Genomic DNA, 14,760 nt, shown 5'->3' on the forward strand with positions numbered 1-14,760 from the left:
GTTAGGCAAGTGCAAAAAATGTCATCTACACAAACAGAAATATCATGTTTGTTTGCCGCCATTCCTCTAGCTTTCTCCCTAGAAAATACAAATGTGTAGAGCTGGTGCCTCCATGTGGAACCAATTAGTGTTTCCAAGCACAAAATTAAATGTTCCCGATAAAAAACATTCAAAAAAATAAAGTCCGCGGTTATATCAGGAATACACAAACACAGGGGCTGTAGCAATATCTGGGATTGAGTTAGCCAAAACAAAACCGGATATTTCTGGTTTCATCCCGTCATATCCAGTAAACTGCTTTGGAATTCGTATGCAATGGACCAAGATATTCACAGTAAAAATGGTTTTGGAGAATAGCAAAGTCTTTTCATTAGGAAAGTGCATAAAATGTCATCGATACAAACAGAAATATCTTGTTTGTTTGCCGCAGTTCCTCTAGCAGTCTCCCTAGAAAATACGAATGTGTTCAGCTGAGGTCTCCATGTGGAACCAATTAGTGTTTCCAAGAACATAATTAAATGTTCCCAGATAAACAAAAGTCAAAGAAAAAAGTCCGTGGATAATACCAGGAATACACAAACACAGAGGCCGTAGCAATATCTGGGATTGAGTTAGCCAAAACAGATCCGGATATTTCCGGTTCCATCCAGTCATATCCGGACAAACGGTGTGGAATTCGTATGCAATGGACCGAGAAAATCACAGTAAAAATGGTTTGGCAGAAAAGCAAAGTCTTTTGGTTAGGCAAGTGCATAAAATGTCATCTATACAAACAGAAATATCAAGTTTGTTTGCCGCAGTTCCTGTAGCTTTCTCCCTAGAAAATTCGAATGTGTAGAGCTGGTGTCCCCATGATGAACCAATTACTGTATCCAAGCTCAAAATAAACTATTCTGCGATAAAAAACATTCAAAACAATGAAGTCCATTGATAATATACAGAAAACACAAACACAGTAGCTGTAGCAATAGTTGGGATTGAGTTATCAAAACAAAACCAGATATCTACGGTTTCATCCAGTCATATCCGGACAATCTGGTGTGGAATTCGTATGCAATGGACCAAAAAAATCACAGTGAAAAGGGGATTGGAGAAAAGCAAAGTATTTTCGTTAGGCAAGTGCATAAAATGTCATCTATACAAACAGAATATCATGTTTGTTTGCCACAGTTCCTCTAGCTTTCTACCTAGAAAATACGAATATGTTCTGCTTGTGTCTCCATGTGGAACCAATTACTGTATCCAAACTCAAAATGAAATGTTCCCTGATATAAAACATTCGAAACAATAAAGTCCGTGGATAATATCAGGAATACACAAACACAGAGGCTGTAGCAATATCTGGGATTGAGTTAGCCAAAACAAAACTGGATATTTCCGGTTTCATCCAGGCATATCCTGACAAACTGGAGTGGAATTCGTATGCAATGGAATGAGAAAATGACAGAAAAATGGTTTTGGAGAAAAGCAAGACTTTTCGTTAGGCAAGTGCATAAAATGTCATCTATACAAACAGAAATATCATGTTTGTTTGTCGCAGTTCCTCTAGCAGTCTCCCTAGAAAATACGAATGTTTAGAGCTGGTGTCCCCATGATGAACCAATTAGTGATTCTACGGTACAAAATTAAATGTTCCCTGATAAAAATATTCATAACAATTAAGTCCATCAATAATATCCCGAAAACACAAACACAGAGGCTTTCACATTTCGGATTGAGTTACCCAAAACATAACCGGATATTTCTGGTTTCATCCAGTAATATCCGGACACAGTGCTGTGGAATTCGTATGCAATGAACCAAAAAAATCACAGTAAAAATTGTTTTGGAGAAAAGTAAAGTCTTTTCTTTAGGCAAGTGCATAAAATGTCATCTATACAAACAGAAATATCAAGTTTGTTTGCCGCAGTTCCTGTAGCTTTCTCCCTAGAAAATACGAATGTGTAGAGCTGGTGTCTCAATGTGGAACCAATTAGTGTTTCCAAGCACAAAATTAAATGTTCCCTGAAAAAAAAAAAACAATCAGAAAAATAAAAGCCGTGGAAAATATCAGGAAGACACAAACACAGAGGCTGTAGCAATATTTCGGATTGAGTTAGCAAAACACATCCAGATATTTCTGGTTTCATCCAGTCATATCCGGACAAACTGGTGTAGAATTCGTATGCAATGGACCGAGAAAATCACAGTAAAAATGGTTTTGGAGAAAAGCAAAGTCTTTTAGTTAGGCAACTGCATAAAATATCATCTATACAAACAGAAATATCATGTTTGTTTGCCACAGTTCCTCCAGCTTTCTCCCTAGAAAATACAATATGTAGAGCTGGTGTATCCACGTGGAACTAATTAGTGTTTCCAAACACAAAATTAAAAGTTCCCTGATAAAGAACATTCAAAATAATAAAGTCTGTGGATAATATCAGGAATGCACAAACACAGAGGCTGTAGCAATTTCTGAGATTGAGTTAGCCAAAACAAAACCGGATATTTCCGGTTTCATCCAGTCATATCCGGACAAACTGGTGTGGAAGTCGTATGCAATGGACCCAGAAAATCACAGTAAAAATGGTTTTGGAGAAAAGCAAAGTCTTTTCGTGAGGGAAGTGCATAAAATGTCATCTATACAAAAAGAAACATCATGTTTGTTTGCCGCAGTTCCTCTAGCTTTCTCTCTAGAAAATACGAATGTGTAGAGCTGGTGTCTCCATGTGGAACTAATTAGTGTTTTCTAGCACAAAATTAAATGTTCCCTGATGAAAACATTCAAAACAATAAAGTCTCTGGATTATATCCAGAGAAAACAAACACAGAGGCTGCAGCAATATCTGGGATTGAGTTAGCAAAAAGGAAACCAGATACTTCCGGTTTCATCCAGTCATATACGTACAAAGTGCTGTGCAATTCCTATGCAATGGACCGAGAAAATCACAGTAAAAATGATTTTGGTGAAAAGCAAAGTCTTTTCGTTAGGCAAGTGCATAAAATGTCATCTATACAAACAGAAATATCATGTTTGTTTGCCACAATTCCGCTAGCTTTCTCCCTAGAAAATACGAATGTGTAGAGCTGGTGTTCCCATTATGAAACAATTAGTGTTCTAATGGTAAAAAATTAAATGTTCCCTGATAAGAACATTCACAACAATAAGTCAATCGATAATATCCAGAAAACTCAAACACAGTGTTTCTAGCCATATTTCGAATTGAGTTAGCCAAAACACAACCGGATATTTCTGGTTTCATCCAGTAATACCCGGACAAAGTGGTGTGGAATTCGTATGCAATGGACGGAGAAAATCACAGTACAAATGGTTTTGGAGAAAATCAAAGTCTATTCGTTAGGCTAGAGAATAAAATACAATCTATGCAAACCGAAATATCATTTTGTTTGCCGCAGTTCCTCTAGCTTTCTCCCTAGAAAATACGAATATGTAGAGCTGGTGTCTCCATGTGGAACCAATTAGTGTTTCCAAGCACAAAATTAATTGTTCCCTGAAAAAAAAATATTCAAAAAATAAAGTCCGTGGATAATATCAGGAATACACAAACACAGAGGCTGTAGCAATATTTCGGATTCAGTTAGCCAAAACACAACCGGAGATTTCCGGTATCATCCAGTCATATCCAGACAGAGTGGTTTGGAATTCATATGCAATGGACAGAGAAAATTTCAGTAAAAATGGTTTTGGAGAAGAGCAAAGACTTTTTCTTAGGAAAGTGCATAAAATGTCATCTATACAAACAGAAATATCATGTTTGTCTGCCGCAGTTCCTCTAGCTTTCTCCCTTGAAAATACGAATCTGTAGAGCTGGTGTCCCCATGTGGAACCAATTAGTGATTCCAAGCTCAAAATTAAATGTTCCCTGATTAAAAAAAACATTCAAAACCATAAAGTCCGTGGAAAATATCAGGAATACAGAAACACAGAGGCTGTAGCAATATCTGGGATTGAGTTAGGCAAAACAAAACCGGATATATCCGGTTTCATCCAGACATATCCGGTAAACTGGTGTGGAATTCGTAAGCAATGGACTGAGATGTTCACAGTAAAATATGTTTTGGAGAAAAGCAAAGACTTTTTGTTAGGCAAGTGCATAAAATGTCATCTATACAAAAATAAATATCATGTTTGTTTGTCGCAGTGCCTCTAGCTTTCTCCCTAGAAAATACGAATCTGTAGAGCTGGTGTCTCCCTGTGGAACCAATTAGTGTTTCCAAGCACAAAATTAATTGTTCCCTGATAAAAACATTCAAAACTGAGAGACCCTAAAACAATGTTAACAAGGGTAAAAGAATGAGGCAGGTTTAAAATGGAGTTGCTGGAGCTAACTGCATACTGTTTTGCTTCTGTGCAAAATGCTTTGGCTTGCAAAATGCTGTTATGAGATAATTGAACTTTAGCTGAACTTGTGGCATGTGATAATTGTTTTAAGTTTTAAAAACCACAAAAACAGAAGTTGATCGGAAATGTACCCAACCTATGTCATGATGACCCCATATTTGTGCTTGCTCAAGTACCCTGTGATCTGTACCCTGGAAAAACCCTTTACCTTGTGATTTATTTGTCATGCTGTGGTTTATCTTGTGATCTTTGGTCATGCTGTTGTTATGCTGTGGAGATATGCTAATGTTGTGGTTTTAAGCCTTAAATACTTTGTGGAATTGATGATCGAGGTCGTTCTCTCTACTGAGGCGACCCATTTGCAAATGAAATAAACTTTCCTCTGCCTTTGCATCGATTGGAGTGGAACTCGTGCTTCTGGGGGTCTCTCTCTCTGTGGGACACCGAATTTAGGGTCCTACAAAACAATAAAGTATATCGATAATATCCAGAAAACACAAACAAAGAGGTTTCAAAATATTTCACATTGAGTTAGCCAAAACACAACCGAATATTTCTCGTTTCATCCAGTCATACCGGACAAAATGGTGTGGAATTCATATGCAATGGACCAAGAAAATCACAGTAAAAATGGTTTTGGAGAAAAGCAAAGTTTCTTCGTTAGCCAAGTGCATAAAATGTCATCTCTACAAACAGAAATATCATGTTTGTTTGGCGCAGTTCCTCTAGATTTCTCCCTAGAAAATATGAATATGTAGGGCTTGTGTCTCCATGAGGAACCAATTAGTGTTTCGCAGCACAAAATTAAATGCTCGCTGATAAAAACATGCAAAACAATAAAGTCCGTTGATAATAACCAGAAAACACAAACACAGAGGCTGTAGCAATATTTCAGATTGAGTTAGCCAAAGAACAAGCGGATATTTCTGTTTTGATCCAGTGATATCCGGACAAACTGGTGTGGAATTCGAATGCAATGGACGGAGAAAATCACAGTAAAAATGGTTTTGGAGAAAATTACAGTCTTTTCGTGAGGGAAGTGCATAAAATGTCATCTATACAAACAGAAATATCATGTTTGTTTGCCGCAGTTCCTCTAGCTTTCTCCCTGGAAAATACGAATGTGTAGAGCTCATGTCCCCATGATGAACCAATTAGTGTTTCTACGGTACAAAATTAAATGTTCCCTGATAAAAAACATTCAAAACTGTTAAGTCCGTTGATAATATCCAGAAAACACAAACACAGAGACTGTACAAATATCTGGGATTGAGTTAGCCAAAACAAAACCGGATATTTCCGGTTACATAAAGTCATATCCGGACAAACTGGTGTGGAATTCGTATGCAATGGACTGAGAAAATCACTGTAAAAATGGTTTTGGAGAAAAGCAAAGTCTTTTCATTAGGCAAGTGCATAAAATGTCATCTATAGAAACAGAAATATCATGTTTGTTTGCCGCAGTTCCTCTAGCTTTCTCCCTAGAAAATTCGAATGTGTAGAGCTGCTGTCTCCATGTGGAACCAATTAGTGATTACAAGTACAAAATTAAATGTTCCCTGATAAAAAACGTTCAAAACAATAAAGTCCATTTATAATATTATGAATACACAAACACAGAGGCTGTAGCAATATCTGGGATTGAGTTAGGCAAAACAAAACCGGATATTTCTGTTTTCATCCAGTCATATCGGAAAACTGGTGTGGAATTCGTATGCAATGGACAGAGAAAATCACATTAAAAGTTGTTTTGGAGAATAGCAAAGTCTTTTCGTTAGGCAAGTGCATAAAATGTCTTCGATACAAATAGAAATATCATGTTTTTTTGCCGCAGTTCCTCTAGCTTTCTCCCTAGAAAATACGAATGTGTAGAGCTGGTGTCTCCATGGGGAACCAATTAGTGTTTCCAAGCTCAAAATAAAATGTTAGTTGATATAAAATTTCAAAACCATAAAGTCAATTGATAAGAGCCGGAAAACACAAACACAGAGGCTGTAGCAATATCTGGAATTTAGTTAGCCAAAAAAAAAAAAAAAAAAACATATATTTTTGGTTTCATCAAGTCATATCCAGATAAACTCGTGTGGAATTCGTATGCAATGGACCGAGAAAATCACAGTACAAATGGTTTTGGAGAAAAGCAAAGTCTTTTCGTTAGGCAAGTGCATAAAATGTCATCTATACAAACAGAAATATCATGTTTGTTTGTCGCAGTTCCTCTAGCTTTCTCCCTATTAAATACGAATGTGTAGAGCTGGTGTTCCCATGATAAACCAATTAGTGTTTCTATGGTACAAAATTAATGTTCCCTGATAAAAACTTTCAAAACAATAAAGTCCATCGATACTACCCAGAAAACGTAAACACAGAGGATTTTACAATATTTTGTATTGAGTCAGCCAAAACACAACCGGATATTTCTGGATTCATCCAGTCATATCTGGACAAAATAGTGTGAATTTCGTATGCAATGGACCGAGAAAATCACAGTACAAATGGTTTTGGAGAAAAGCAAAGTCTTTTCGTTAGGCAAGTGCATAAAATGTCATCGATACAAACAGAAATATCATGTTTCTTTGCTGCAGTTCCTCTAGCTTTCTCCTTAGAAAATACGAATATATAGAGCTGGTGTCTCCATGTGGAATGAGTTTGTGTTTCAACGGTACAAAATTATATGTTCCCCGATAAAAAACATTCGAAACAATAAAGTCCGTGGATAATATCAGGAATGCAAAATCACAGAGGCTGTAGCAATATCTGCTATTGAGTTAGCCAAAACACAACCGGATATTTCCGGTTTCATCCAGTCATATCTGGACAAAGTGGTGTGGAATTAGTATGGAATGGGCTTAGAAAATCAGAGTAGAAATGGTTTTGGAGAAAAGCAAAGTCTTTTCGTTAGGCAAGTGCATTAAATAACATTGATACAAACAGAAATGTCATGTTTGTTTGTCGCAGTTCCTCTAGCTATCTCCCTAGAAAATAGGAAAGTGTAGAGCTGGTGGCTGCATGTGGACCAATTAGTGTTTCAAAGCACAAAATTAAATGTTCCCAGATAAAAACATTCAAAACAATAAGTCCATCTATAATATCCAGAAAATACAGACACAGAGGCTGTAGCAATAATTTGGAATGAGATAGCCGAAACACAATTGGATATTTCTGGTTTCATCCAGTCATATGCGGAGAAAGTGGTGTGGAATTCGTATGCAATGGACCGAGAAAATCACAGTAAAAATGGTTTTGGAGAAAACCAAAGTCCTTTCGTTAGGCAAGTGCATAAAAGGTCATCTCTACAAGCAGAAATATCATGTTTGTTTGCCACAGTTCCTCTAGCTTTCTCCTTAGAAAATACGAATCTATAGAGCTGGTGTCTCCATGTGGAACCAATTACTGTATCTAATCTCAAAATAAAATGTTCCCCAATAAAAAACATTCAACAGAATAAAGTCCGTCGACAAGATCCAGTAAACACAAACACAGAGGCTTTCACAATATTTGGGACTGAGTTAGCCAAAACACAAACAGATATTTCTGGTTTCATCCAGTCATATCTGGACAAAGTGGTGTGGAATTCACATGCAATGGACCAAGAAAATCACAGTAAAAATGGTTTTGGAGAAAAGCAAAGTCTTTTCGTTAGGCAAGTGCATAAAATGTCATCTAGACAAACAGAAATATCATGTTTGTTTGTCGCAGTTCCTCTAGCTTTCTCCCTAGAAAATACGAATGTGTAGAGCTGGTGTCCGCATGATGTCCCAATTAGTGTTTCAACGGTACAAAATTAAATGTTCCCTGATAAAACATTCAAAACAAAAAGTCCCTATATAATATCAGAAATACAGAAACACAGAGGCTTTTACAATATTTCTGATTGAGTTAGTCACAACTCATTCGGATATTTCTGGATCCATCCAGTCATATCCGGACAAACTGGTTTGGAATTCATATGCAATGGACCGAGAAAATCACAGGAAAAATGGTTTTGGAGGAAAGCAAAGTCTTTTCATTACGCAAGTGCATAAAATGTCATCTATACTAACAGAAATATCATATTTGTTTGACGCAGTTCCTCTAGATGTCATCTATACAAACAGAAATATCACGTTTGTTTGCCACAGTGCCTCTAGGTTTCTCCCTTGAAAATACGAATATGTAGAGCTGGTGTCCGCATGATGAACCAATTAGTGTTTCAAAGGTACATAATTAAATGTTCCCTGATAAAAAATATTCAAAACAATAAAGTCCGTGGATAAGATCAGGAATATACAAACACAGAGGCTGTAGCAATATCTTGGATTGAGTTAGCCAAAATAAAACTGGATATTTCTGGTTTCATCAAGTCATATCCGGAAAAACTGGTGGGAAATTTGTATGTAATGGACCCAGAAAATCACAGTAAAAATGGTTTCATCGAAAAGCAAAGCCTTTCCGTTAGGCAAGTGCATAAAATGTCATCGATACAAACAGAAATATCATGTTTGTTTGTAGCAGTTCCTCTAGCTTTCTCCCTAGAAAATACGAATGTGTAGAGAACTTGACCCCATGATGAACCCGTTAGTGTTTCAACAGTACAAAGATAATTGTTCCCTGATAAAAATATTCAAAACTATAAAGTCCATCGATAATATCCAGAAAACACAAACACAGAGATTGTAGCAATATCATGGAATTGAGTTAGCCAAAATAAAACCGGATATTTCGGGTTTCATCCAGTCATATCTGACAAACTGGTGTGGAATTCTTATGCAATGGACCGAGAAAATCAGAGTATAAATGGTTTTGGAGAAAAGAAAGTCTTTTGGTTAGGCAAGTGCATAAAATGTCATCTATACAAACAGAAATATCATCTTTGTTTGCTGCAATTCCTCTAGCTTTCGCCTAGAAAATACAAATATGTAGAGCTGGTGTATCCATGTGGAAACAATGAGTGTCCCCAAGCACAAAATTAAATGTTCCCTGATAAAAAATATTCAAAACCATAAAGTCTGTGGATAATATCAGGAATACACAAACACAGAGGCTGTAGCAATATCTGGGATTGAATTAGAAAAATGAAAGCGGATATTTCCGGTTTTATCCAGTCATATCCGGAAAAAGTATTGTGGAATTCGTATGCAAAGGACCGAGAAAATCTCAGTAAAAATGGTTTTGGGGAACAGCAAATTATTTTCGTTAGGCAAGTGCATAAAATGTCATCTATACAAACAGAAATGCCATGTTTGTTTGTCGCAGTTCCTCTAGATGTCATCTATACAAACAGAAATATCATGTTTGTTTGCCACAGTTCCTCTAGCTTTCTCCATAGAAAATACGAATGTGTAGAGCTGGTTTCCCCATGATGAACCAATTAGTGTTTCTACGGTACAAAATTAAATGTTCCCTGATAAAAACATTCAAAACAATAAAATCCATCCATAACATCCAGAAAACACAAACGCAGAAATTTTCACAGTATTTCACATTGAGTTAGCCAAAAGACAACCGGATATTTCTGGTTTCATCTAGTCATTTCCGGACAAAGTGGTGTGGAATTCGTATGCAATGGACTGAGAAAATCACAGTAAAAATGGTTTTGGAGAAAAGCAAAGGCTTTTCGTTAGGCAAGTGCATCAAATGTCATCGATATAAACAAAAATATCATGTTTGTTTGCCGCAGTTCCTCTAGCTTTCTCCCTAGAAAATACGAATGTGTAGAGCTGGTGTCCACATGATGAACAAATTAGTGTTTCCAAAAACAAAATTAAATGTTCCCTGAAAAAAAAAAACATTCAAAAAAATAAAGTCCGTTGATAATATTAGGAATGAACAAACACAGTGGCTGTAGCTATATATGGGATTGAGTTAGGCAAAACAAAATCAGACATTTCCGGCTTCATGCAGTCATATCTGGACAAACTGGTGTGGAATTTGTATGAAATGGACCGAGAAAATCACAGTAAAAATGGTTTTGGAGAAAAGCAAAGTCTTTTCATTAGGCAAGTACATAAAATATCATCGATACAAACAGAAATATCATTTTTGCTTGCCGCAGTTCCTCTAGCTTTCTCCCTAGAAAATACGAATGTGTAGAGCTGGTGTCTCCATGTGGAAACAATTAGTGTTTCAACGGTACAAAATTAAATGTTCCTTGATAAAAAACATTCAAAACAATAAAGACCATCGATAAATCCAGAAAACACAAACACAGAGCCTGTAGCAATATCTGTGATTGAGTTAGCCAGAAGAAAACTGGATATTTCCGGTTTCATCCAGTCATATCCGGACAAACTGGTGTGGAATTCGTATGCAATGGACCGAGAAAATCACAGTAGAAATGGTTTTGGAGAAATGCAAAGTCTTTTCATTAGGCAAGTACATAAAATATCATCGATACAAACAGAAATATCATGTTTGTTTGCCGCCGCACCTGTACGATTCTCACTAGAAAATACGAATGTGTAGAGCTGGTGTCCCCATGATGAACCAATTAGTGTTTCCACGGTACAAAATTAAATGTTCCCTGATAAAAACATTCAAAACAATAAAGTCCAGAGATAATATCCAGAAAACCCAAACACAGATGCTGTAGCAATATTTGGGATTGAGTTAGCAAAAAAAAAAAAATAAATAAAAACCAGATATATCCGGTTTCATCCAGTCATATCCGGAGAAACTGGTGTGGAATTCGTATGCAATGGGCTGAGAATATCACAGTAAAAATGGTTTTGGAGAAAAGCAAAGTCTCTTCATCGCATAAATGCATAAAATGTCATCGATACACACAGAAATATCATGTTTGTTTGTAGCAGTTCCTCTAGCTTTCTCCCTAGAAAATACGAATGTGTAGAGCTGGTGTCTCCATTTGGAACCAATTTGTGTTTCGCAGCACAAAATTAAATGTTCCCTGATAAAAACATTCAAAACAATAAAGTCCATTGATAATATCCGGAAAGCACAAACACAGAGGCTTTCACAATATTTCGGATTGAGTTAGCGAAAACACAACTGGATATATCCGGTTTCATCCAGTCATACCCGGACAAAGTGGTGTGGAATTCGTATGCAATGGACCGAGAAAATCACAGGAAAAGTGGTTTGGAGAAAAGCAAAGTCTTTTTATTAGGCAAGTGCATAAAATATCATCCATACAAAGAGAAATATCATGTTTGTTTGCCGTAGTTCCTCTAGGTTTCTCCCTAGAAAATACGAATGTGTAGAGCTGGTGTCCCCATGATGAACCAATTAGTATTTTTGCAGCACAAAATTAAATGTTCCCTGATAAAAACATTCAAAACAATAAAGTCCGTTGATAATATTAAGAACACAAACACAGAGGCTTTCGCAATATTTCGGATTGAGTTAGCCAAAACACAACCGGATATTTCTCTTTTTATCCAGTCATATCTAGACAAAGTGGTGTGGAATTCATATGCAATGGACCGAGAAAATCACAGTAAAAATGGTTTTGCAGAAAAGCAAAGTATTTTCGCTAGGCAAGTGCATAAAATGTCATCGATACAAATAGAAATATCATGTTTGTTTGCTGCAGTTCCTCTAGCTTTCTATCTAGAAAATACAAATGTGTAGAACTCGTGTCCCCATGTGGAACCAATTAGTGTTTCTAATGTAGAAAATTATATATTCCCTAAGGAAAACATTGAAAACAATAATGTACATCGATAATATCCAGAAAACACAAACACAGAGGCTTTCATAATATTTCGGATTGAGTTAGCCAAAACACAACAGGATATTTCTGTTTTCATCCAGTCATACCAGATAAAGTGGTGTGGAATTTGTACAAAATGGACCGAGAAAATCACAGTAAAAATGGTTTTGGAGAAAAGCAAAGTCTTTTGGTTAGGCAAGTGCATAAAATGTCATCTATACAAACAGAAATATCATCTTTGTTTGCCACAGTTCCTCTAGATTTCTCCCTAGAAAATATGAATGTGTAGAGCTGGTGTCCCAGGGATGAACCAATTAGTGTTTCTACGGTAAAAAATGAAATGTTCCCTGAAAAAAATATTCAAAACAATAAAGTCTATCGATAATATCCAGAAAACACAAACACAGAGGCTTTCAGAATATTTCGATTTGAGTTAGCCAAAACAAAACCGGATATTTCCGGTTTCATCCAGTCATATCCGGAAAAAGTTGTTTGGAATTCAGATGCATTGGACTCAGAAAATCACAGTAAAAATGTTTTTGGAAAAAGCAATGTCTTTTCGTTAGGCAACTGCATAAAATGTCATCTACACAAACAGAAACATGATGTTTGTTTTCCGCAGTTCCTCTAGCTTTCTCCCTAGAACATAGGAATGTGAGGATCTGGTGTCTCCATGTGGAACCAATTAGTGTTTCCAAGCACAAATTAAATGTTCACTGATAAAAAACATTCAAAACAATAAAGTCCATTTATAATATTAGGAATATACAAACACAGAGGCTGTAGCAATATCTGGGATTGAGTTAGCCAAAACGAAACCAGATATTTTCGGTTTCCTCCAGTCATATCCCGTAACCTGGTGTGGAATTCATATGCAATGCACCGAGAAAATCACAGTAAAAATGGTTTTGGTGAAAAACAAAATCTTTTCATTAGAAAAGTACATAAAATGTCATCAATACAAACAGAAATATCATGTTTCTTTGCCGCAGTTCCTCTAGCTTCTCCCTAGAAAATACGAATTTGTAGAGCTGGTGTCCCCATGATGAACAAATTAGTGTTTCTAAGGTACAAAATCAAATGATCCCTGATAAAAAACATTCAAAACAATAAAGTCCGTGGATAATATCAGGAATACACAAACACAGAGGCTGTAGCAATATCTGGGATTGAGTTAGCCAAAACAAAACTGGATTTTTCCGGTTTCTTCCAGTGATATCCACAGAAACTGTTGTGGAATTCGTAGACATTAGACCGAGAAACTCACAGTAAAAATGGCTTTCGAGTAATCCAATATCTCTTCATTAGGCAGCAGCATAAAATGTCATCTATAGAAACAGAAATATCATGTTTGTTTGCCACAGTTCCTCTAGCCTTCTACCTAGAAAATACGAATATGTACAGCTGGTGTCTCCATGTGGAACCAATTACTGTATCCAAGCTCAAAATAAAACATTCCCCGATAAAAAACATTGAAAGCAGTAAGTCCATCGATAATATCCAGAAAACACAAACACAGAGGCTTTCACAATATTTCGGATTGAGTTAGCCAAAACAAAACTGGATTTTTCCGGTTTCTTCCAGTGATATCCACAGAAACTGTTGTGGAATTCGTAGACATTAGACCGAGAAACTCACAGTAAAAATGGCTTTCGAGTAATCCAATATCTCTTCATTAGGCAGCAGCATAAAATGTCATCTATAGAAACAGAAATATCATGTTTGTTTGCCACAGTTCCTCTAGCCTTCTACCTAGAAAATACGAATATGTACAGCTGGTGTCTCCATGTGGAACCAATTACTGTATCCAAGCTCAAAATAAAACATTCCCCGATAAAAAACATTGAAAGCAGTAAGTCCATCGATAATATCCAGAAAACACAAACACAGAGGCTTTCACAATATTTCGGATTGAGTTAGCCTAAACAAAACCGGTAATTTCCGGTTTCATCCTGTCATATCCGGTAAACTTATGTGGAATTCGTATGCAATGGACCGAGAAAATCACACTACAAATGATTTTGGAGAAAAGCAAAGTTTTTTCATTAGGCAAGTGCATAAAATGTCATCTATACAACCAGAAATATCATGTTTGTTTGCCACAGTTCCTCTAGCTTTATCCCAAGAAAATACGGATGTATAGAGCTGGTTTCTCCATGTGGAACCAATTAGTGTTTCCAAGCACAAAATTACATGTTCCCTGATAAAAAACATTCAAAACAATAAACTCGGTGGTTAATATCAGGAATACACATACAGAGAGGCTGTAGCAATATCTGGGATTGAGTTAGCCAAAACAAAGTGGATATTTCCGGTTTCATCCAGTCTTTCCGGACAAACTGCTGTTGAATTCGTATGCAATGGATTGAGAAAATCACAGTAAAAATGGTTTTGAGAATACCAAAGTCTTTTCGTTAGGGAAGTGCATAAAATGTCATCTATACAAACAGAAATATCAAGTTTGTTTGCCGCAGTTCCTCTAGCTTTCTGCCTAGAAAATACGAATGTGTAGAGCTGGTGTCTCCATGTGGAAGCAACTACTGTATCCAAGCTCAAAATAAAATGTTTTCTGATAAAAAACATCCAAAACAATCAAGTCCGTGGATAACCTCAGGAATACACAAACACAGTGGGTGTGGCCATATCTGGAATTGAGTTAGCCAAAACAAAGTGGATATTTCCGGTTTCATCCAGTCATATCCGGACAAACTGGTGTGGAGTTCATATGCAGTGTATCAAGAGAATCACAGAAAAATTGTTTGGGAGA

Source organism: Lepus europaeus, unplaced genomic scaffold, assembly GCF_033115175.1.
Source record: "Lepus europaeus isolate LE1 unplaced genomic scaffold, mLepTim1.pri SCAFFOLD_41, whole genome shotgun sequence".
Lineage (NCBI taxonomy): Eukaryota > Metazoa > Chordata > Mammalia > Lagomorpha > Leporidae > Lepus > Lepus europaeus.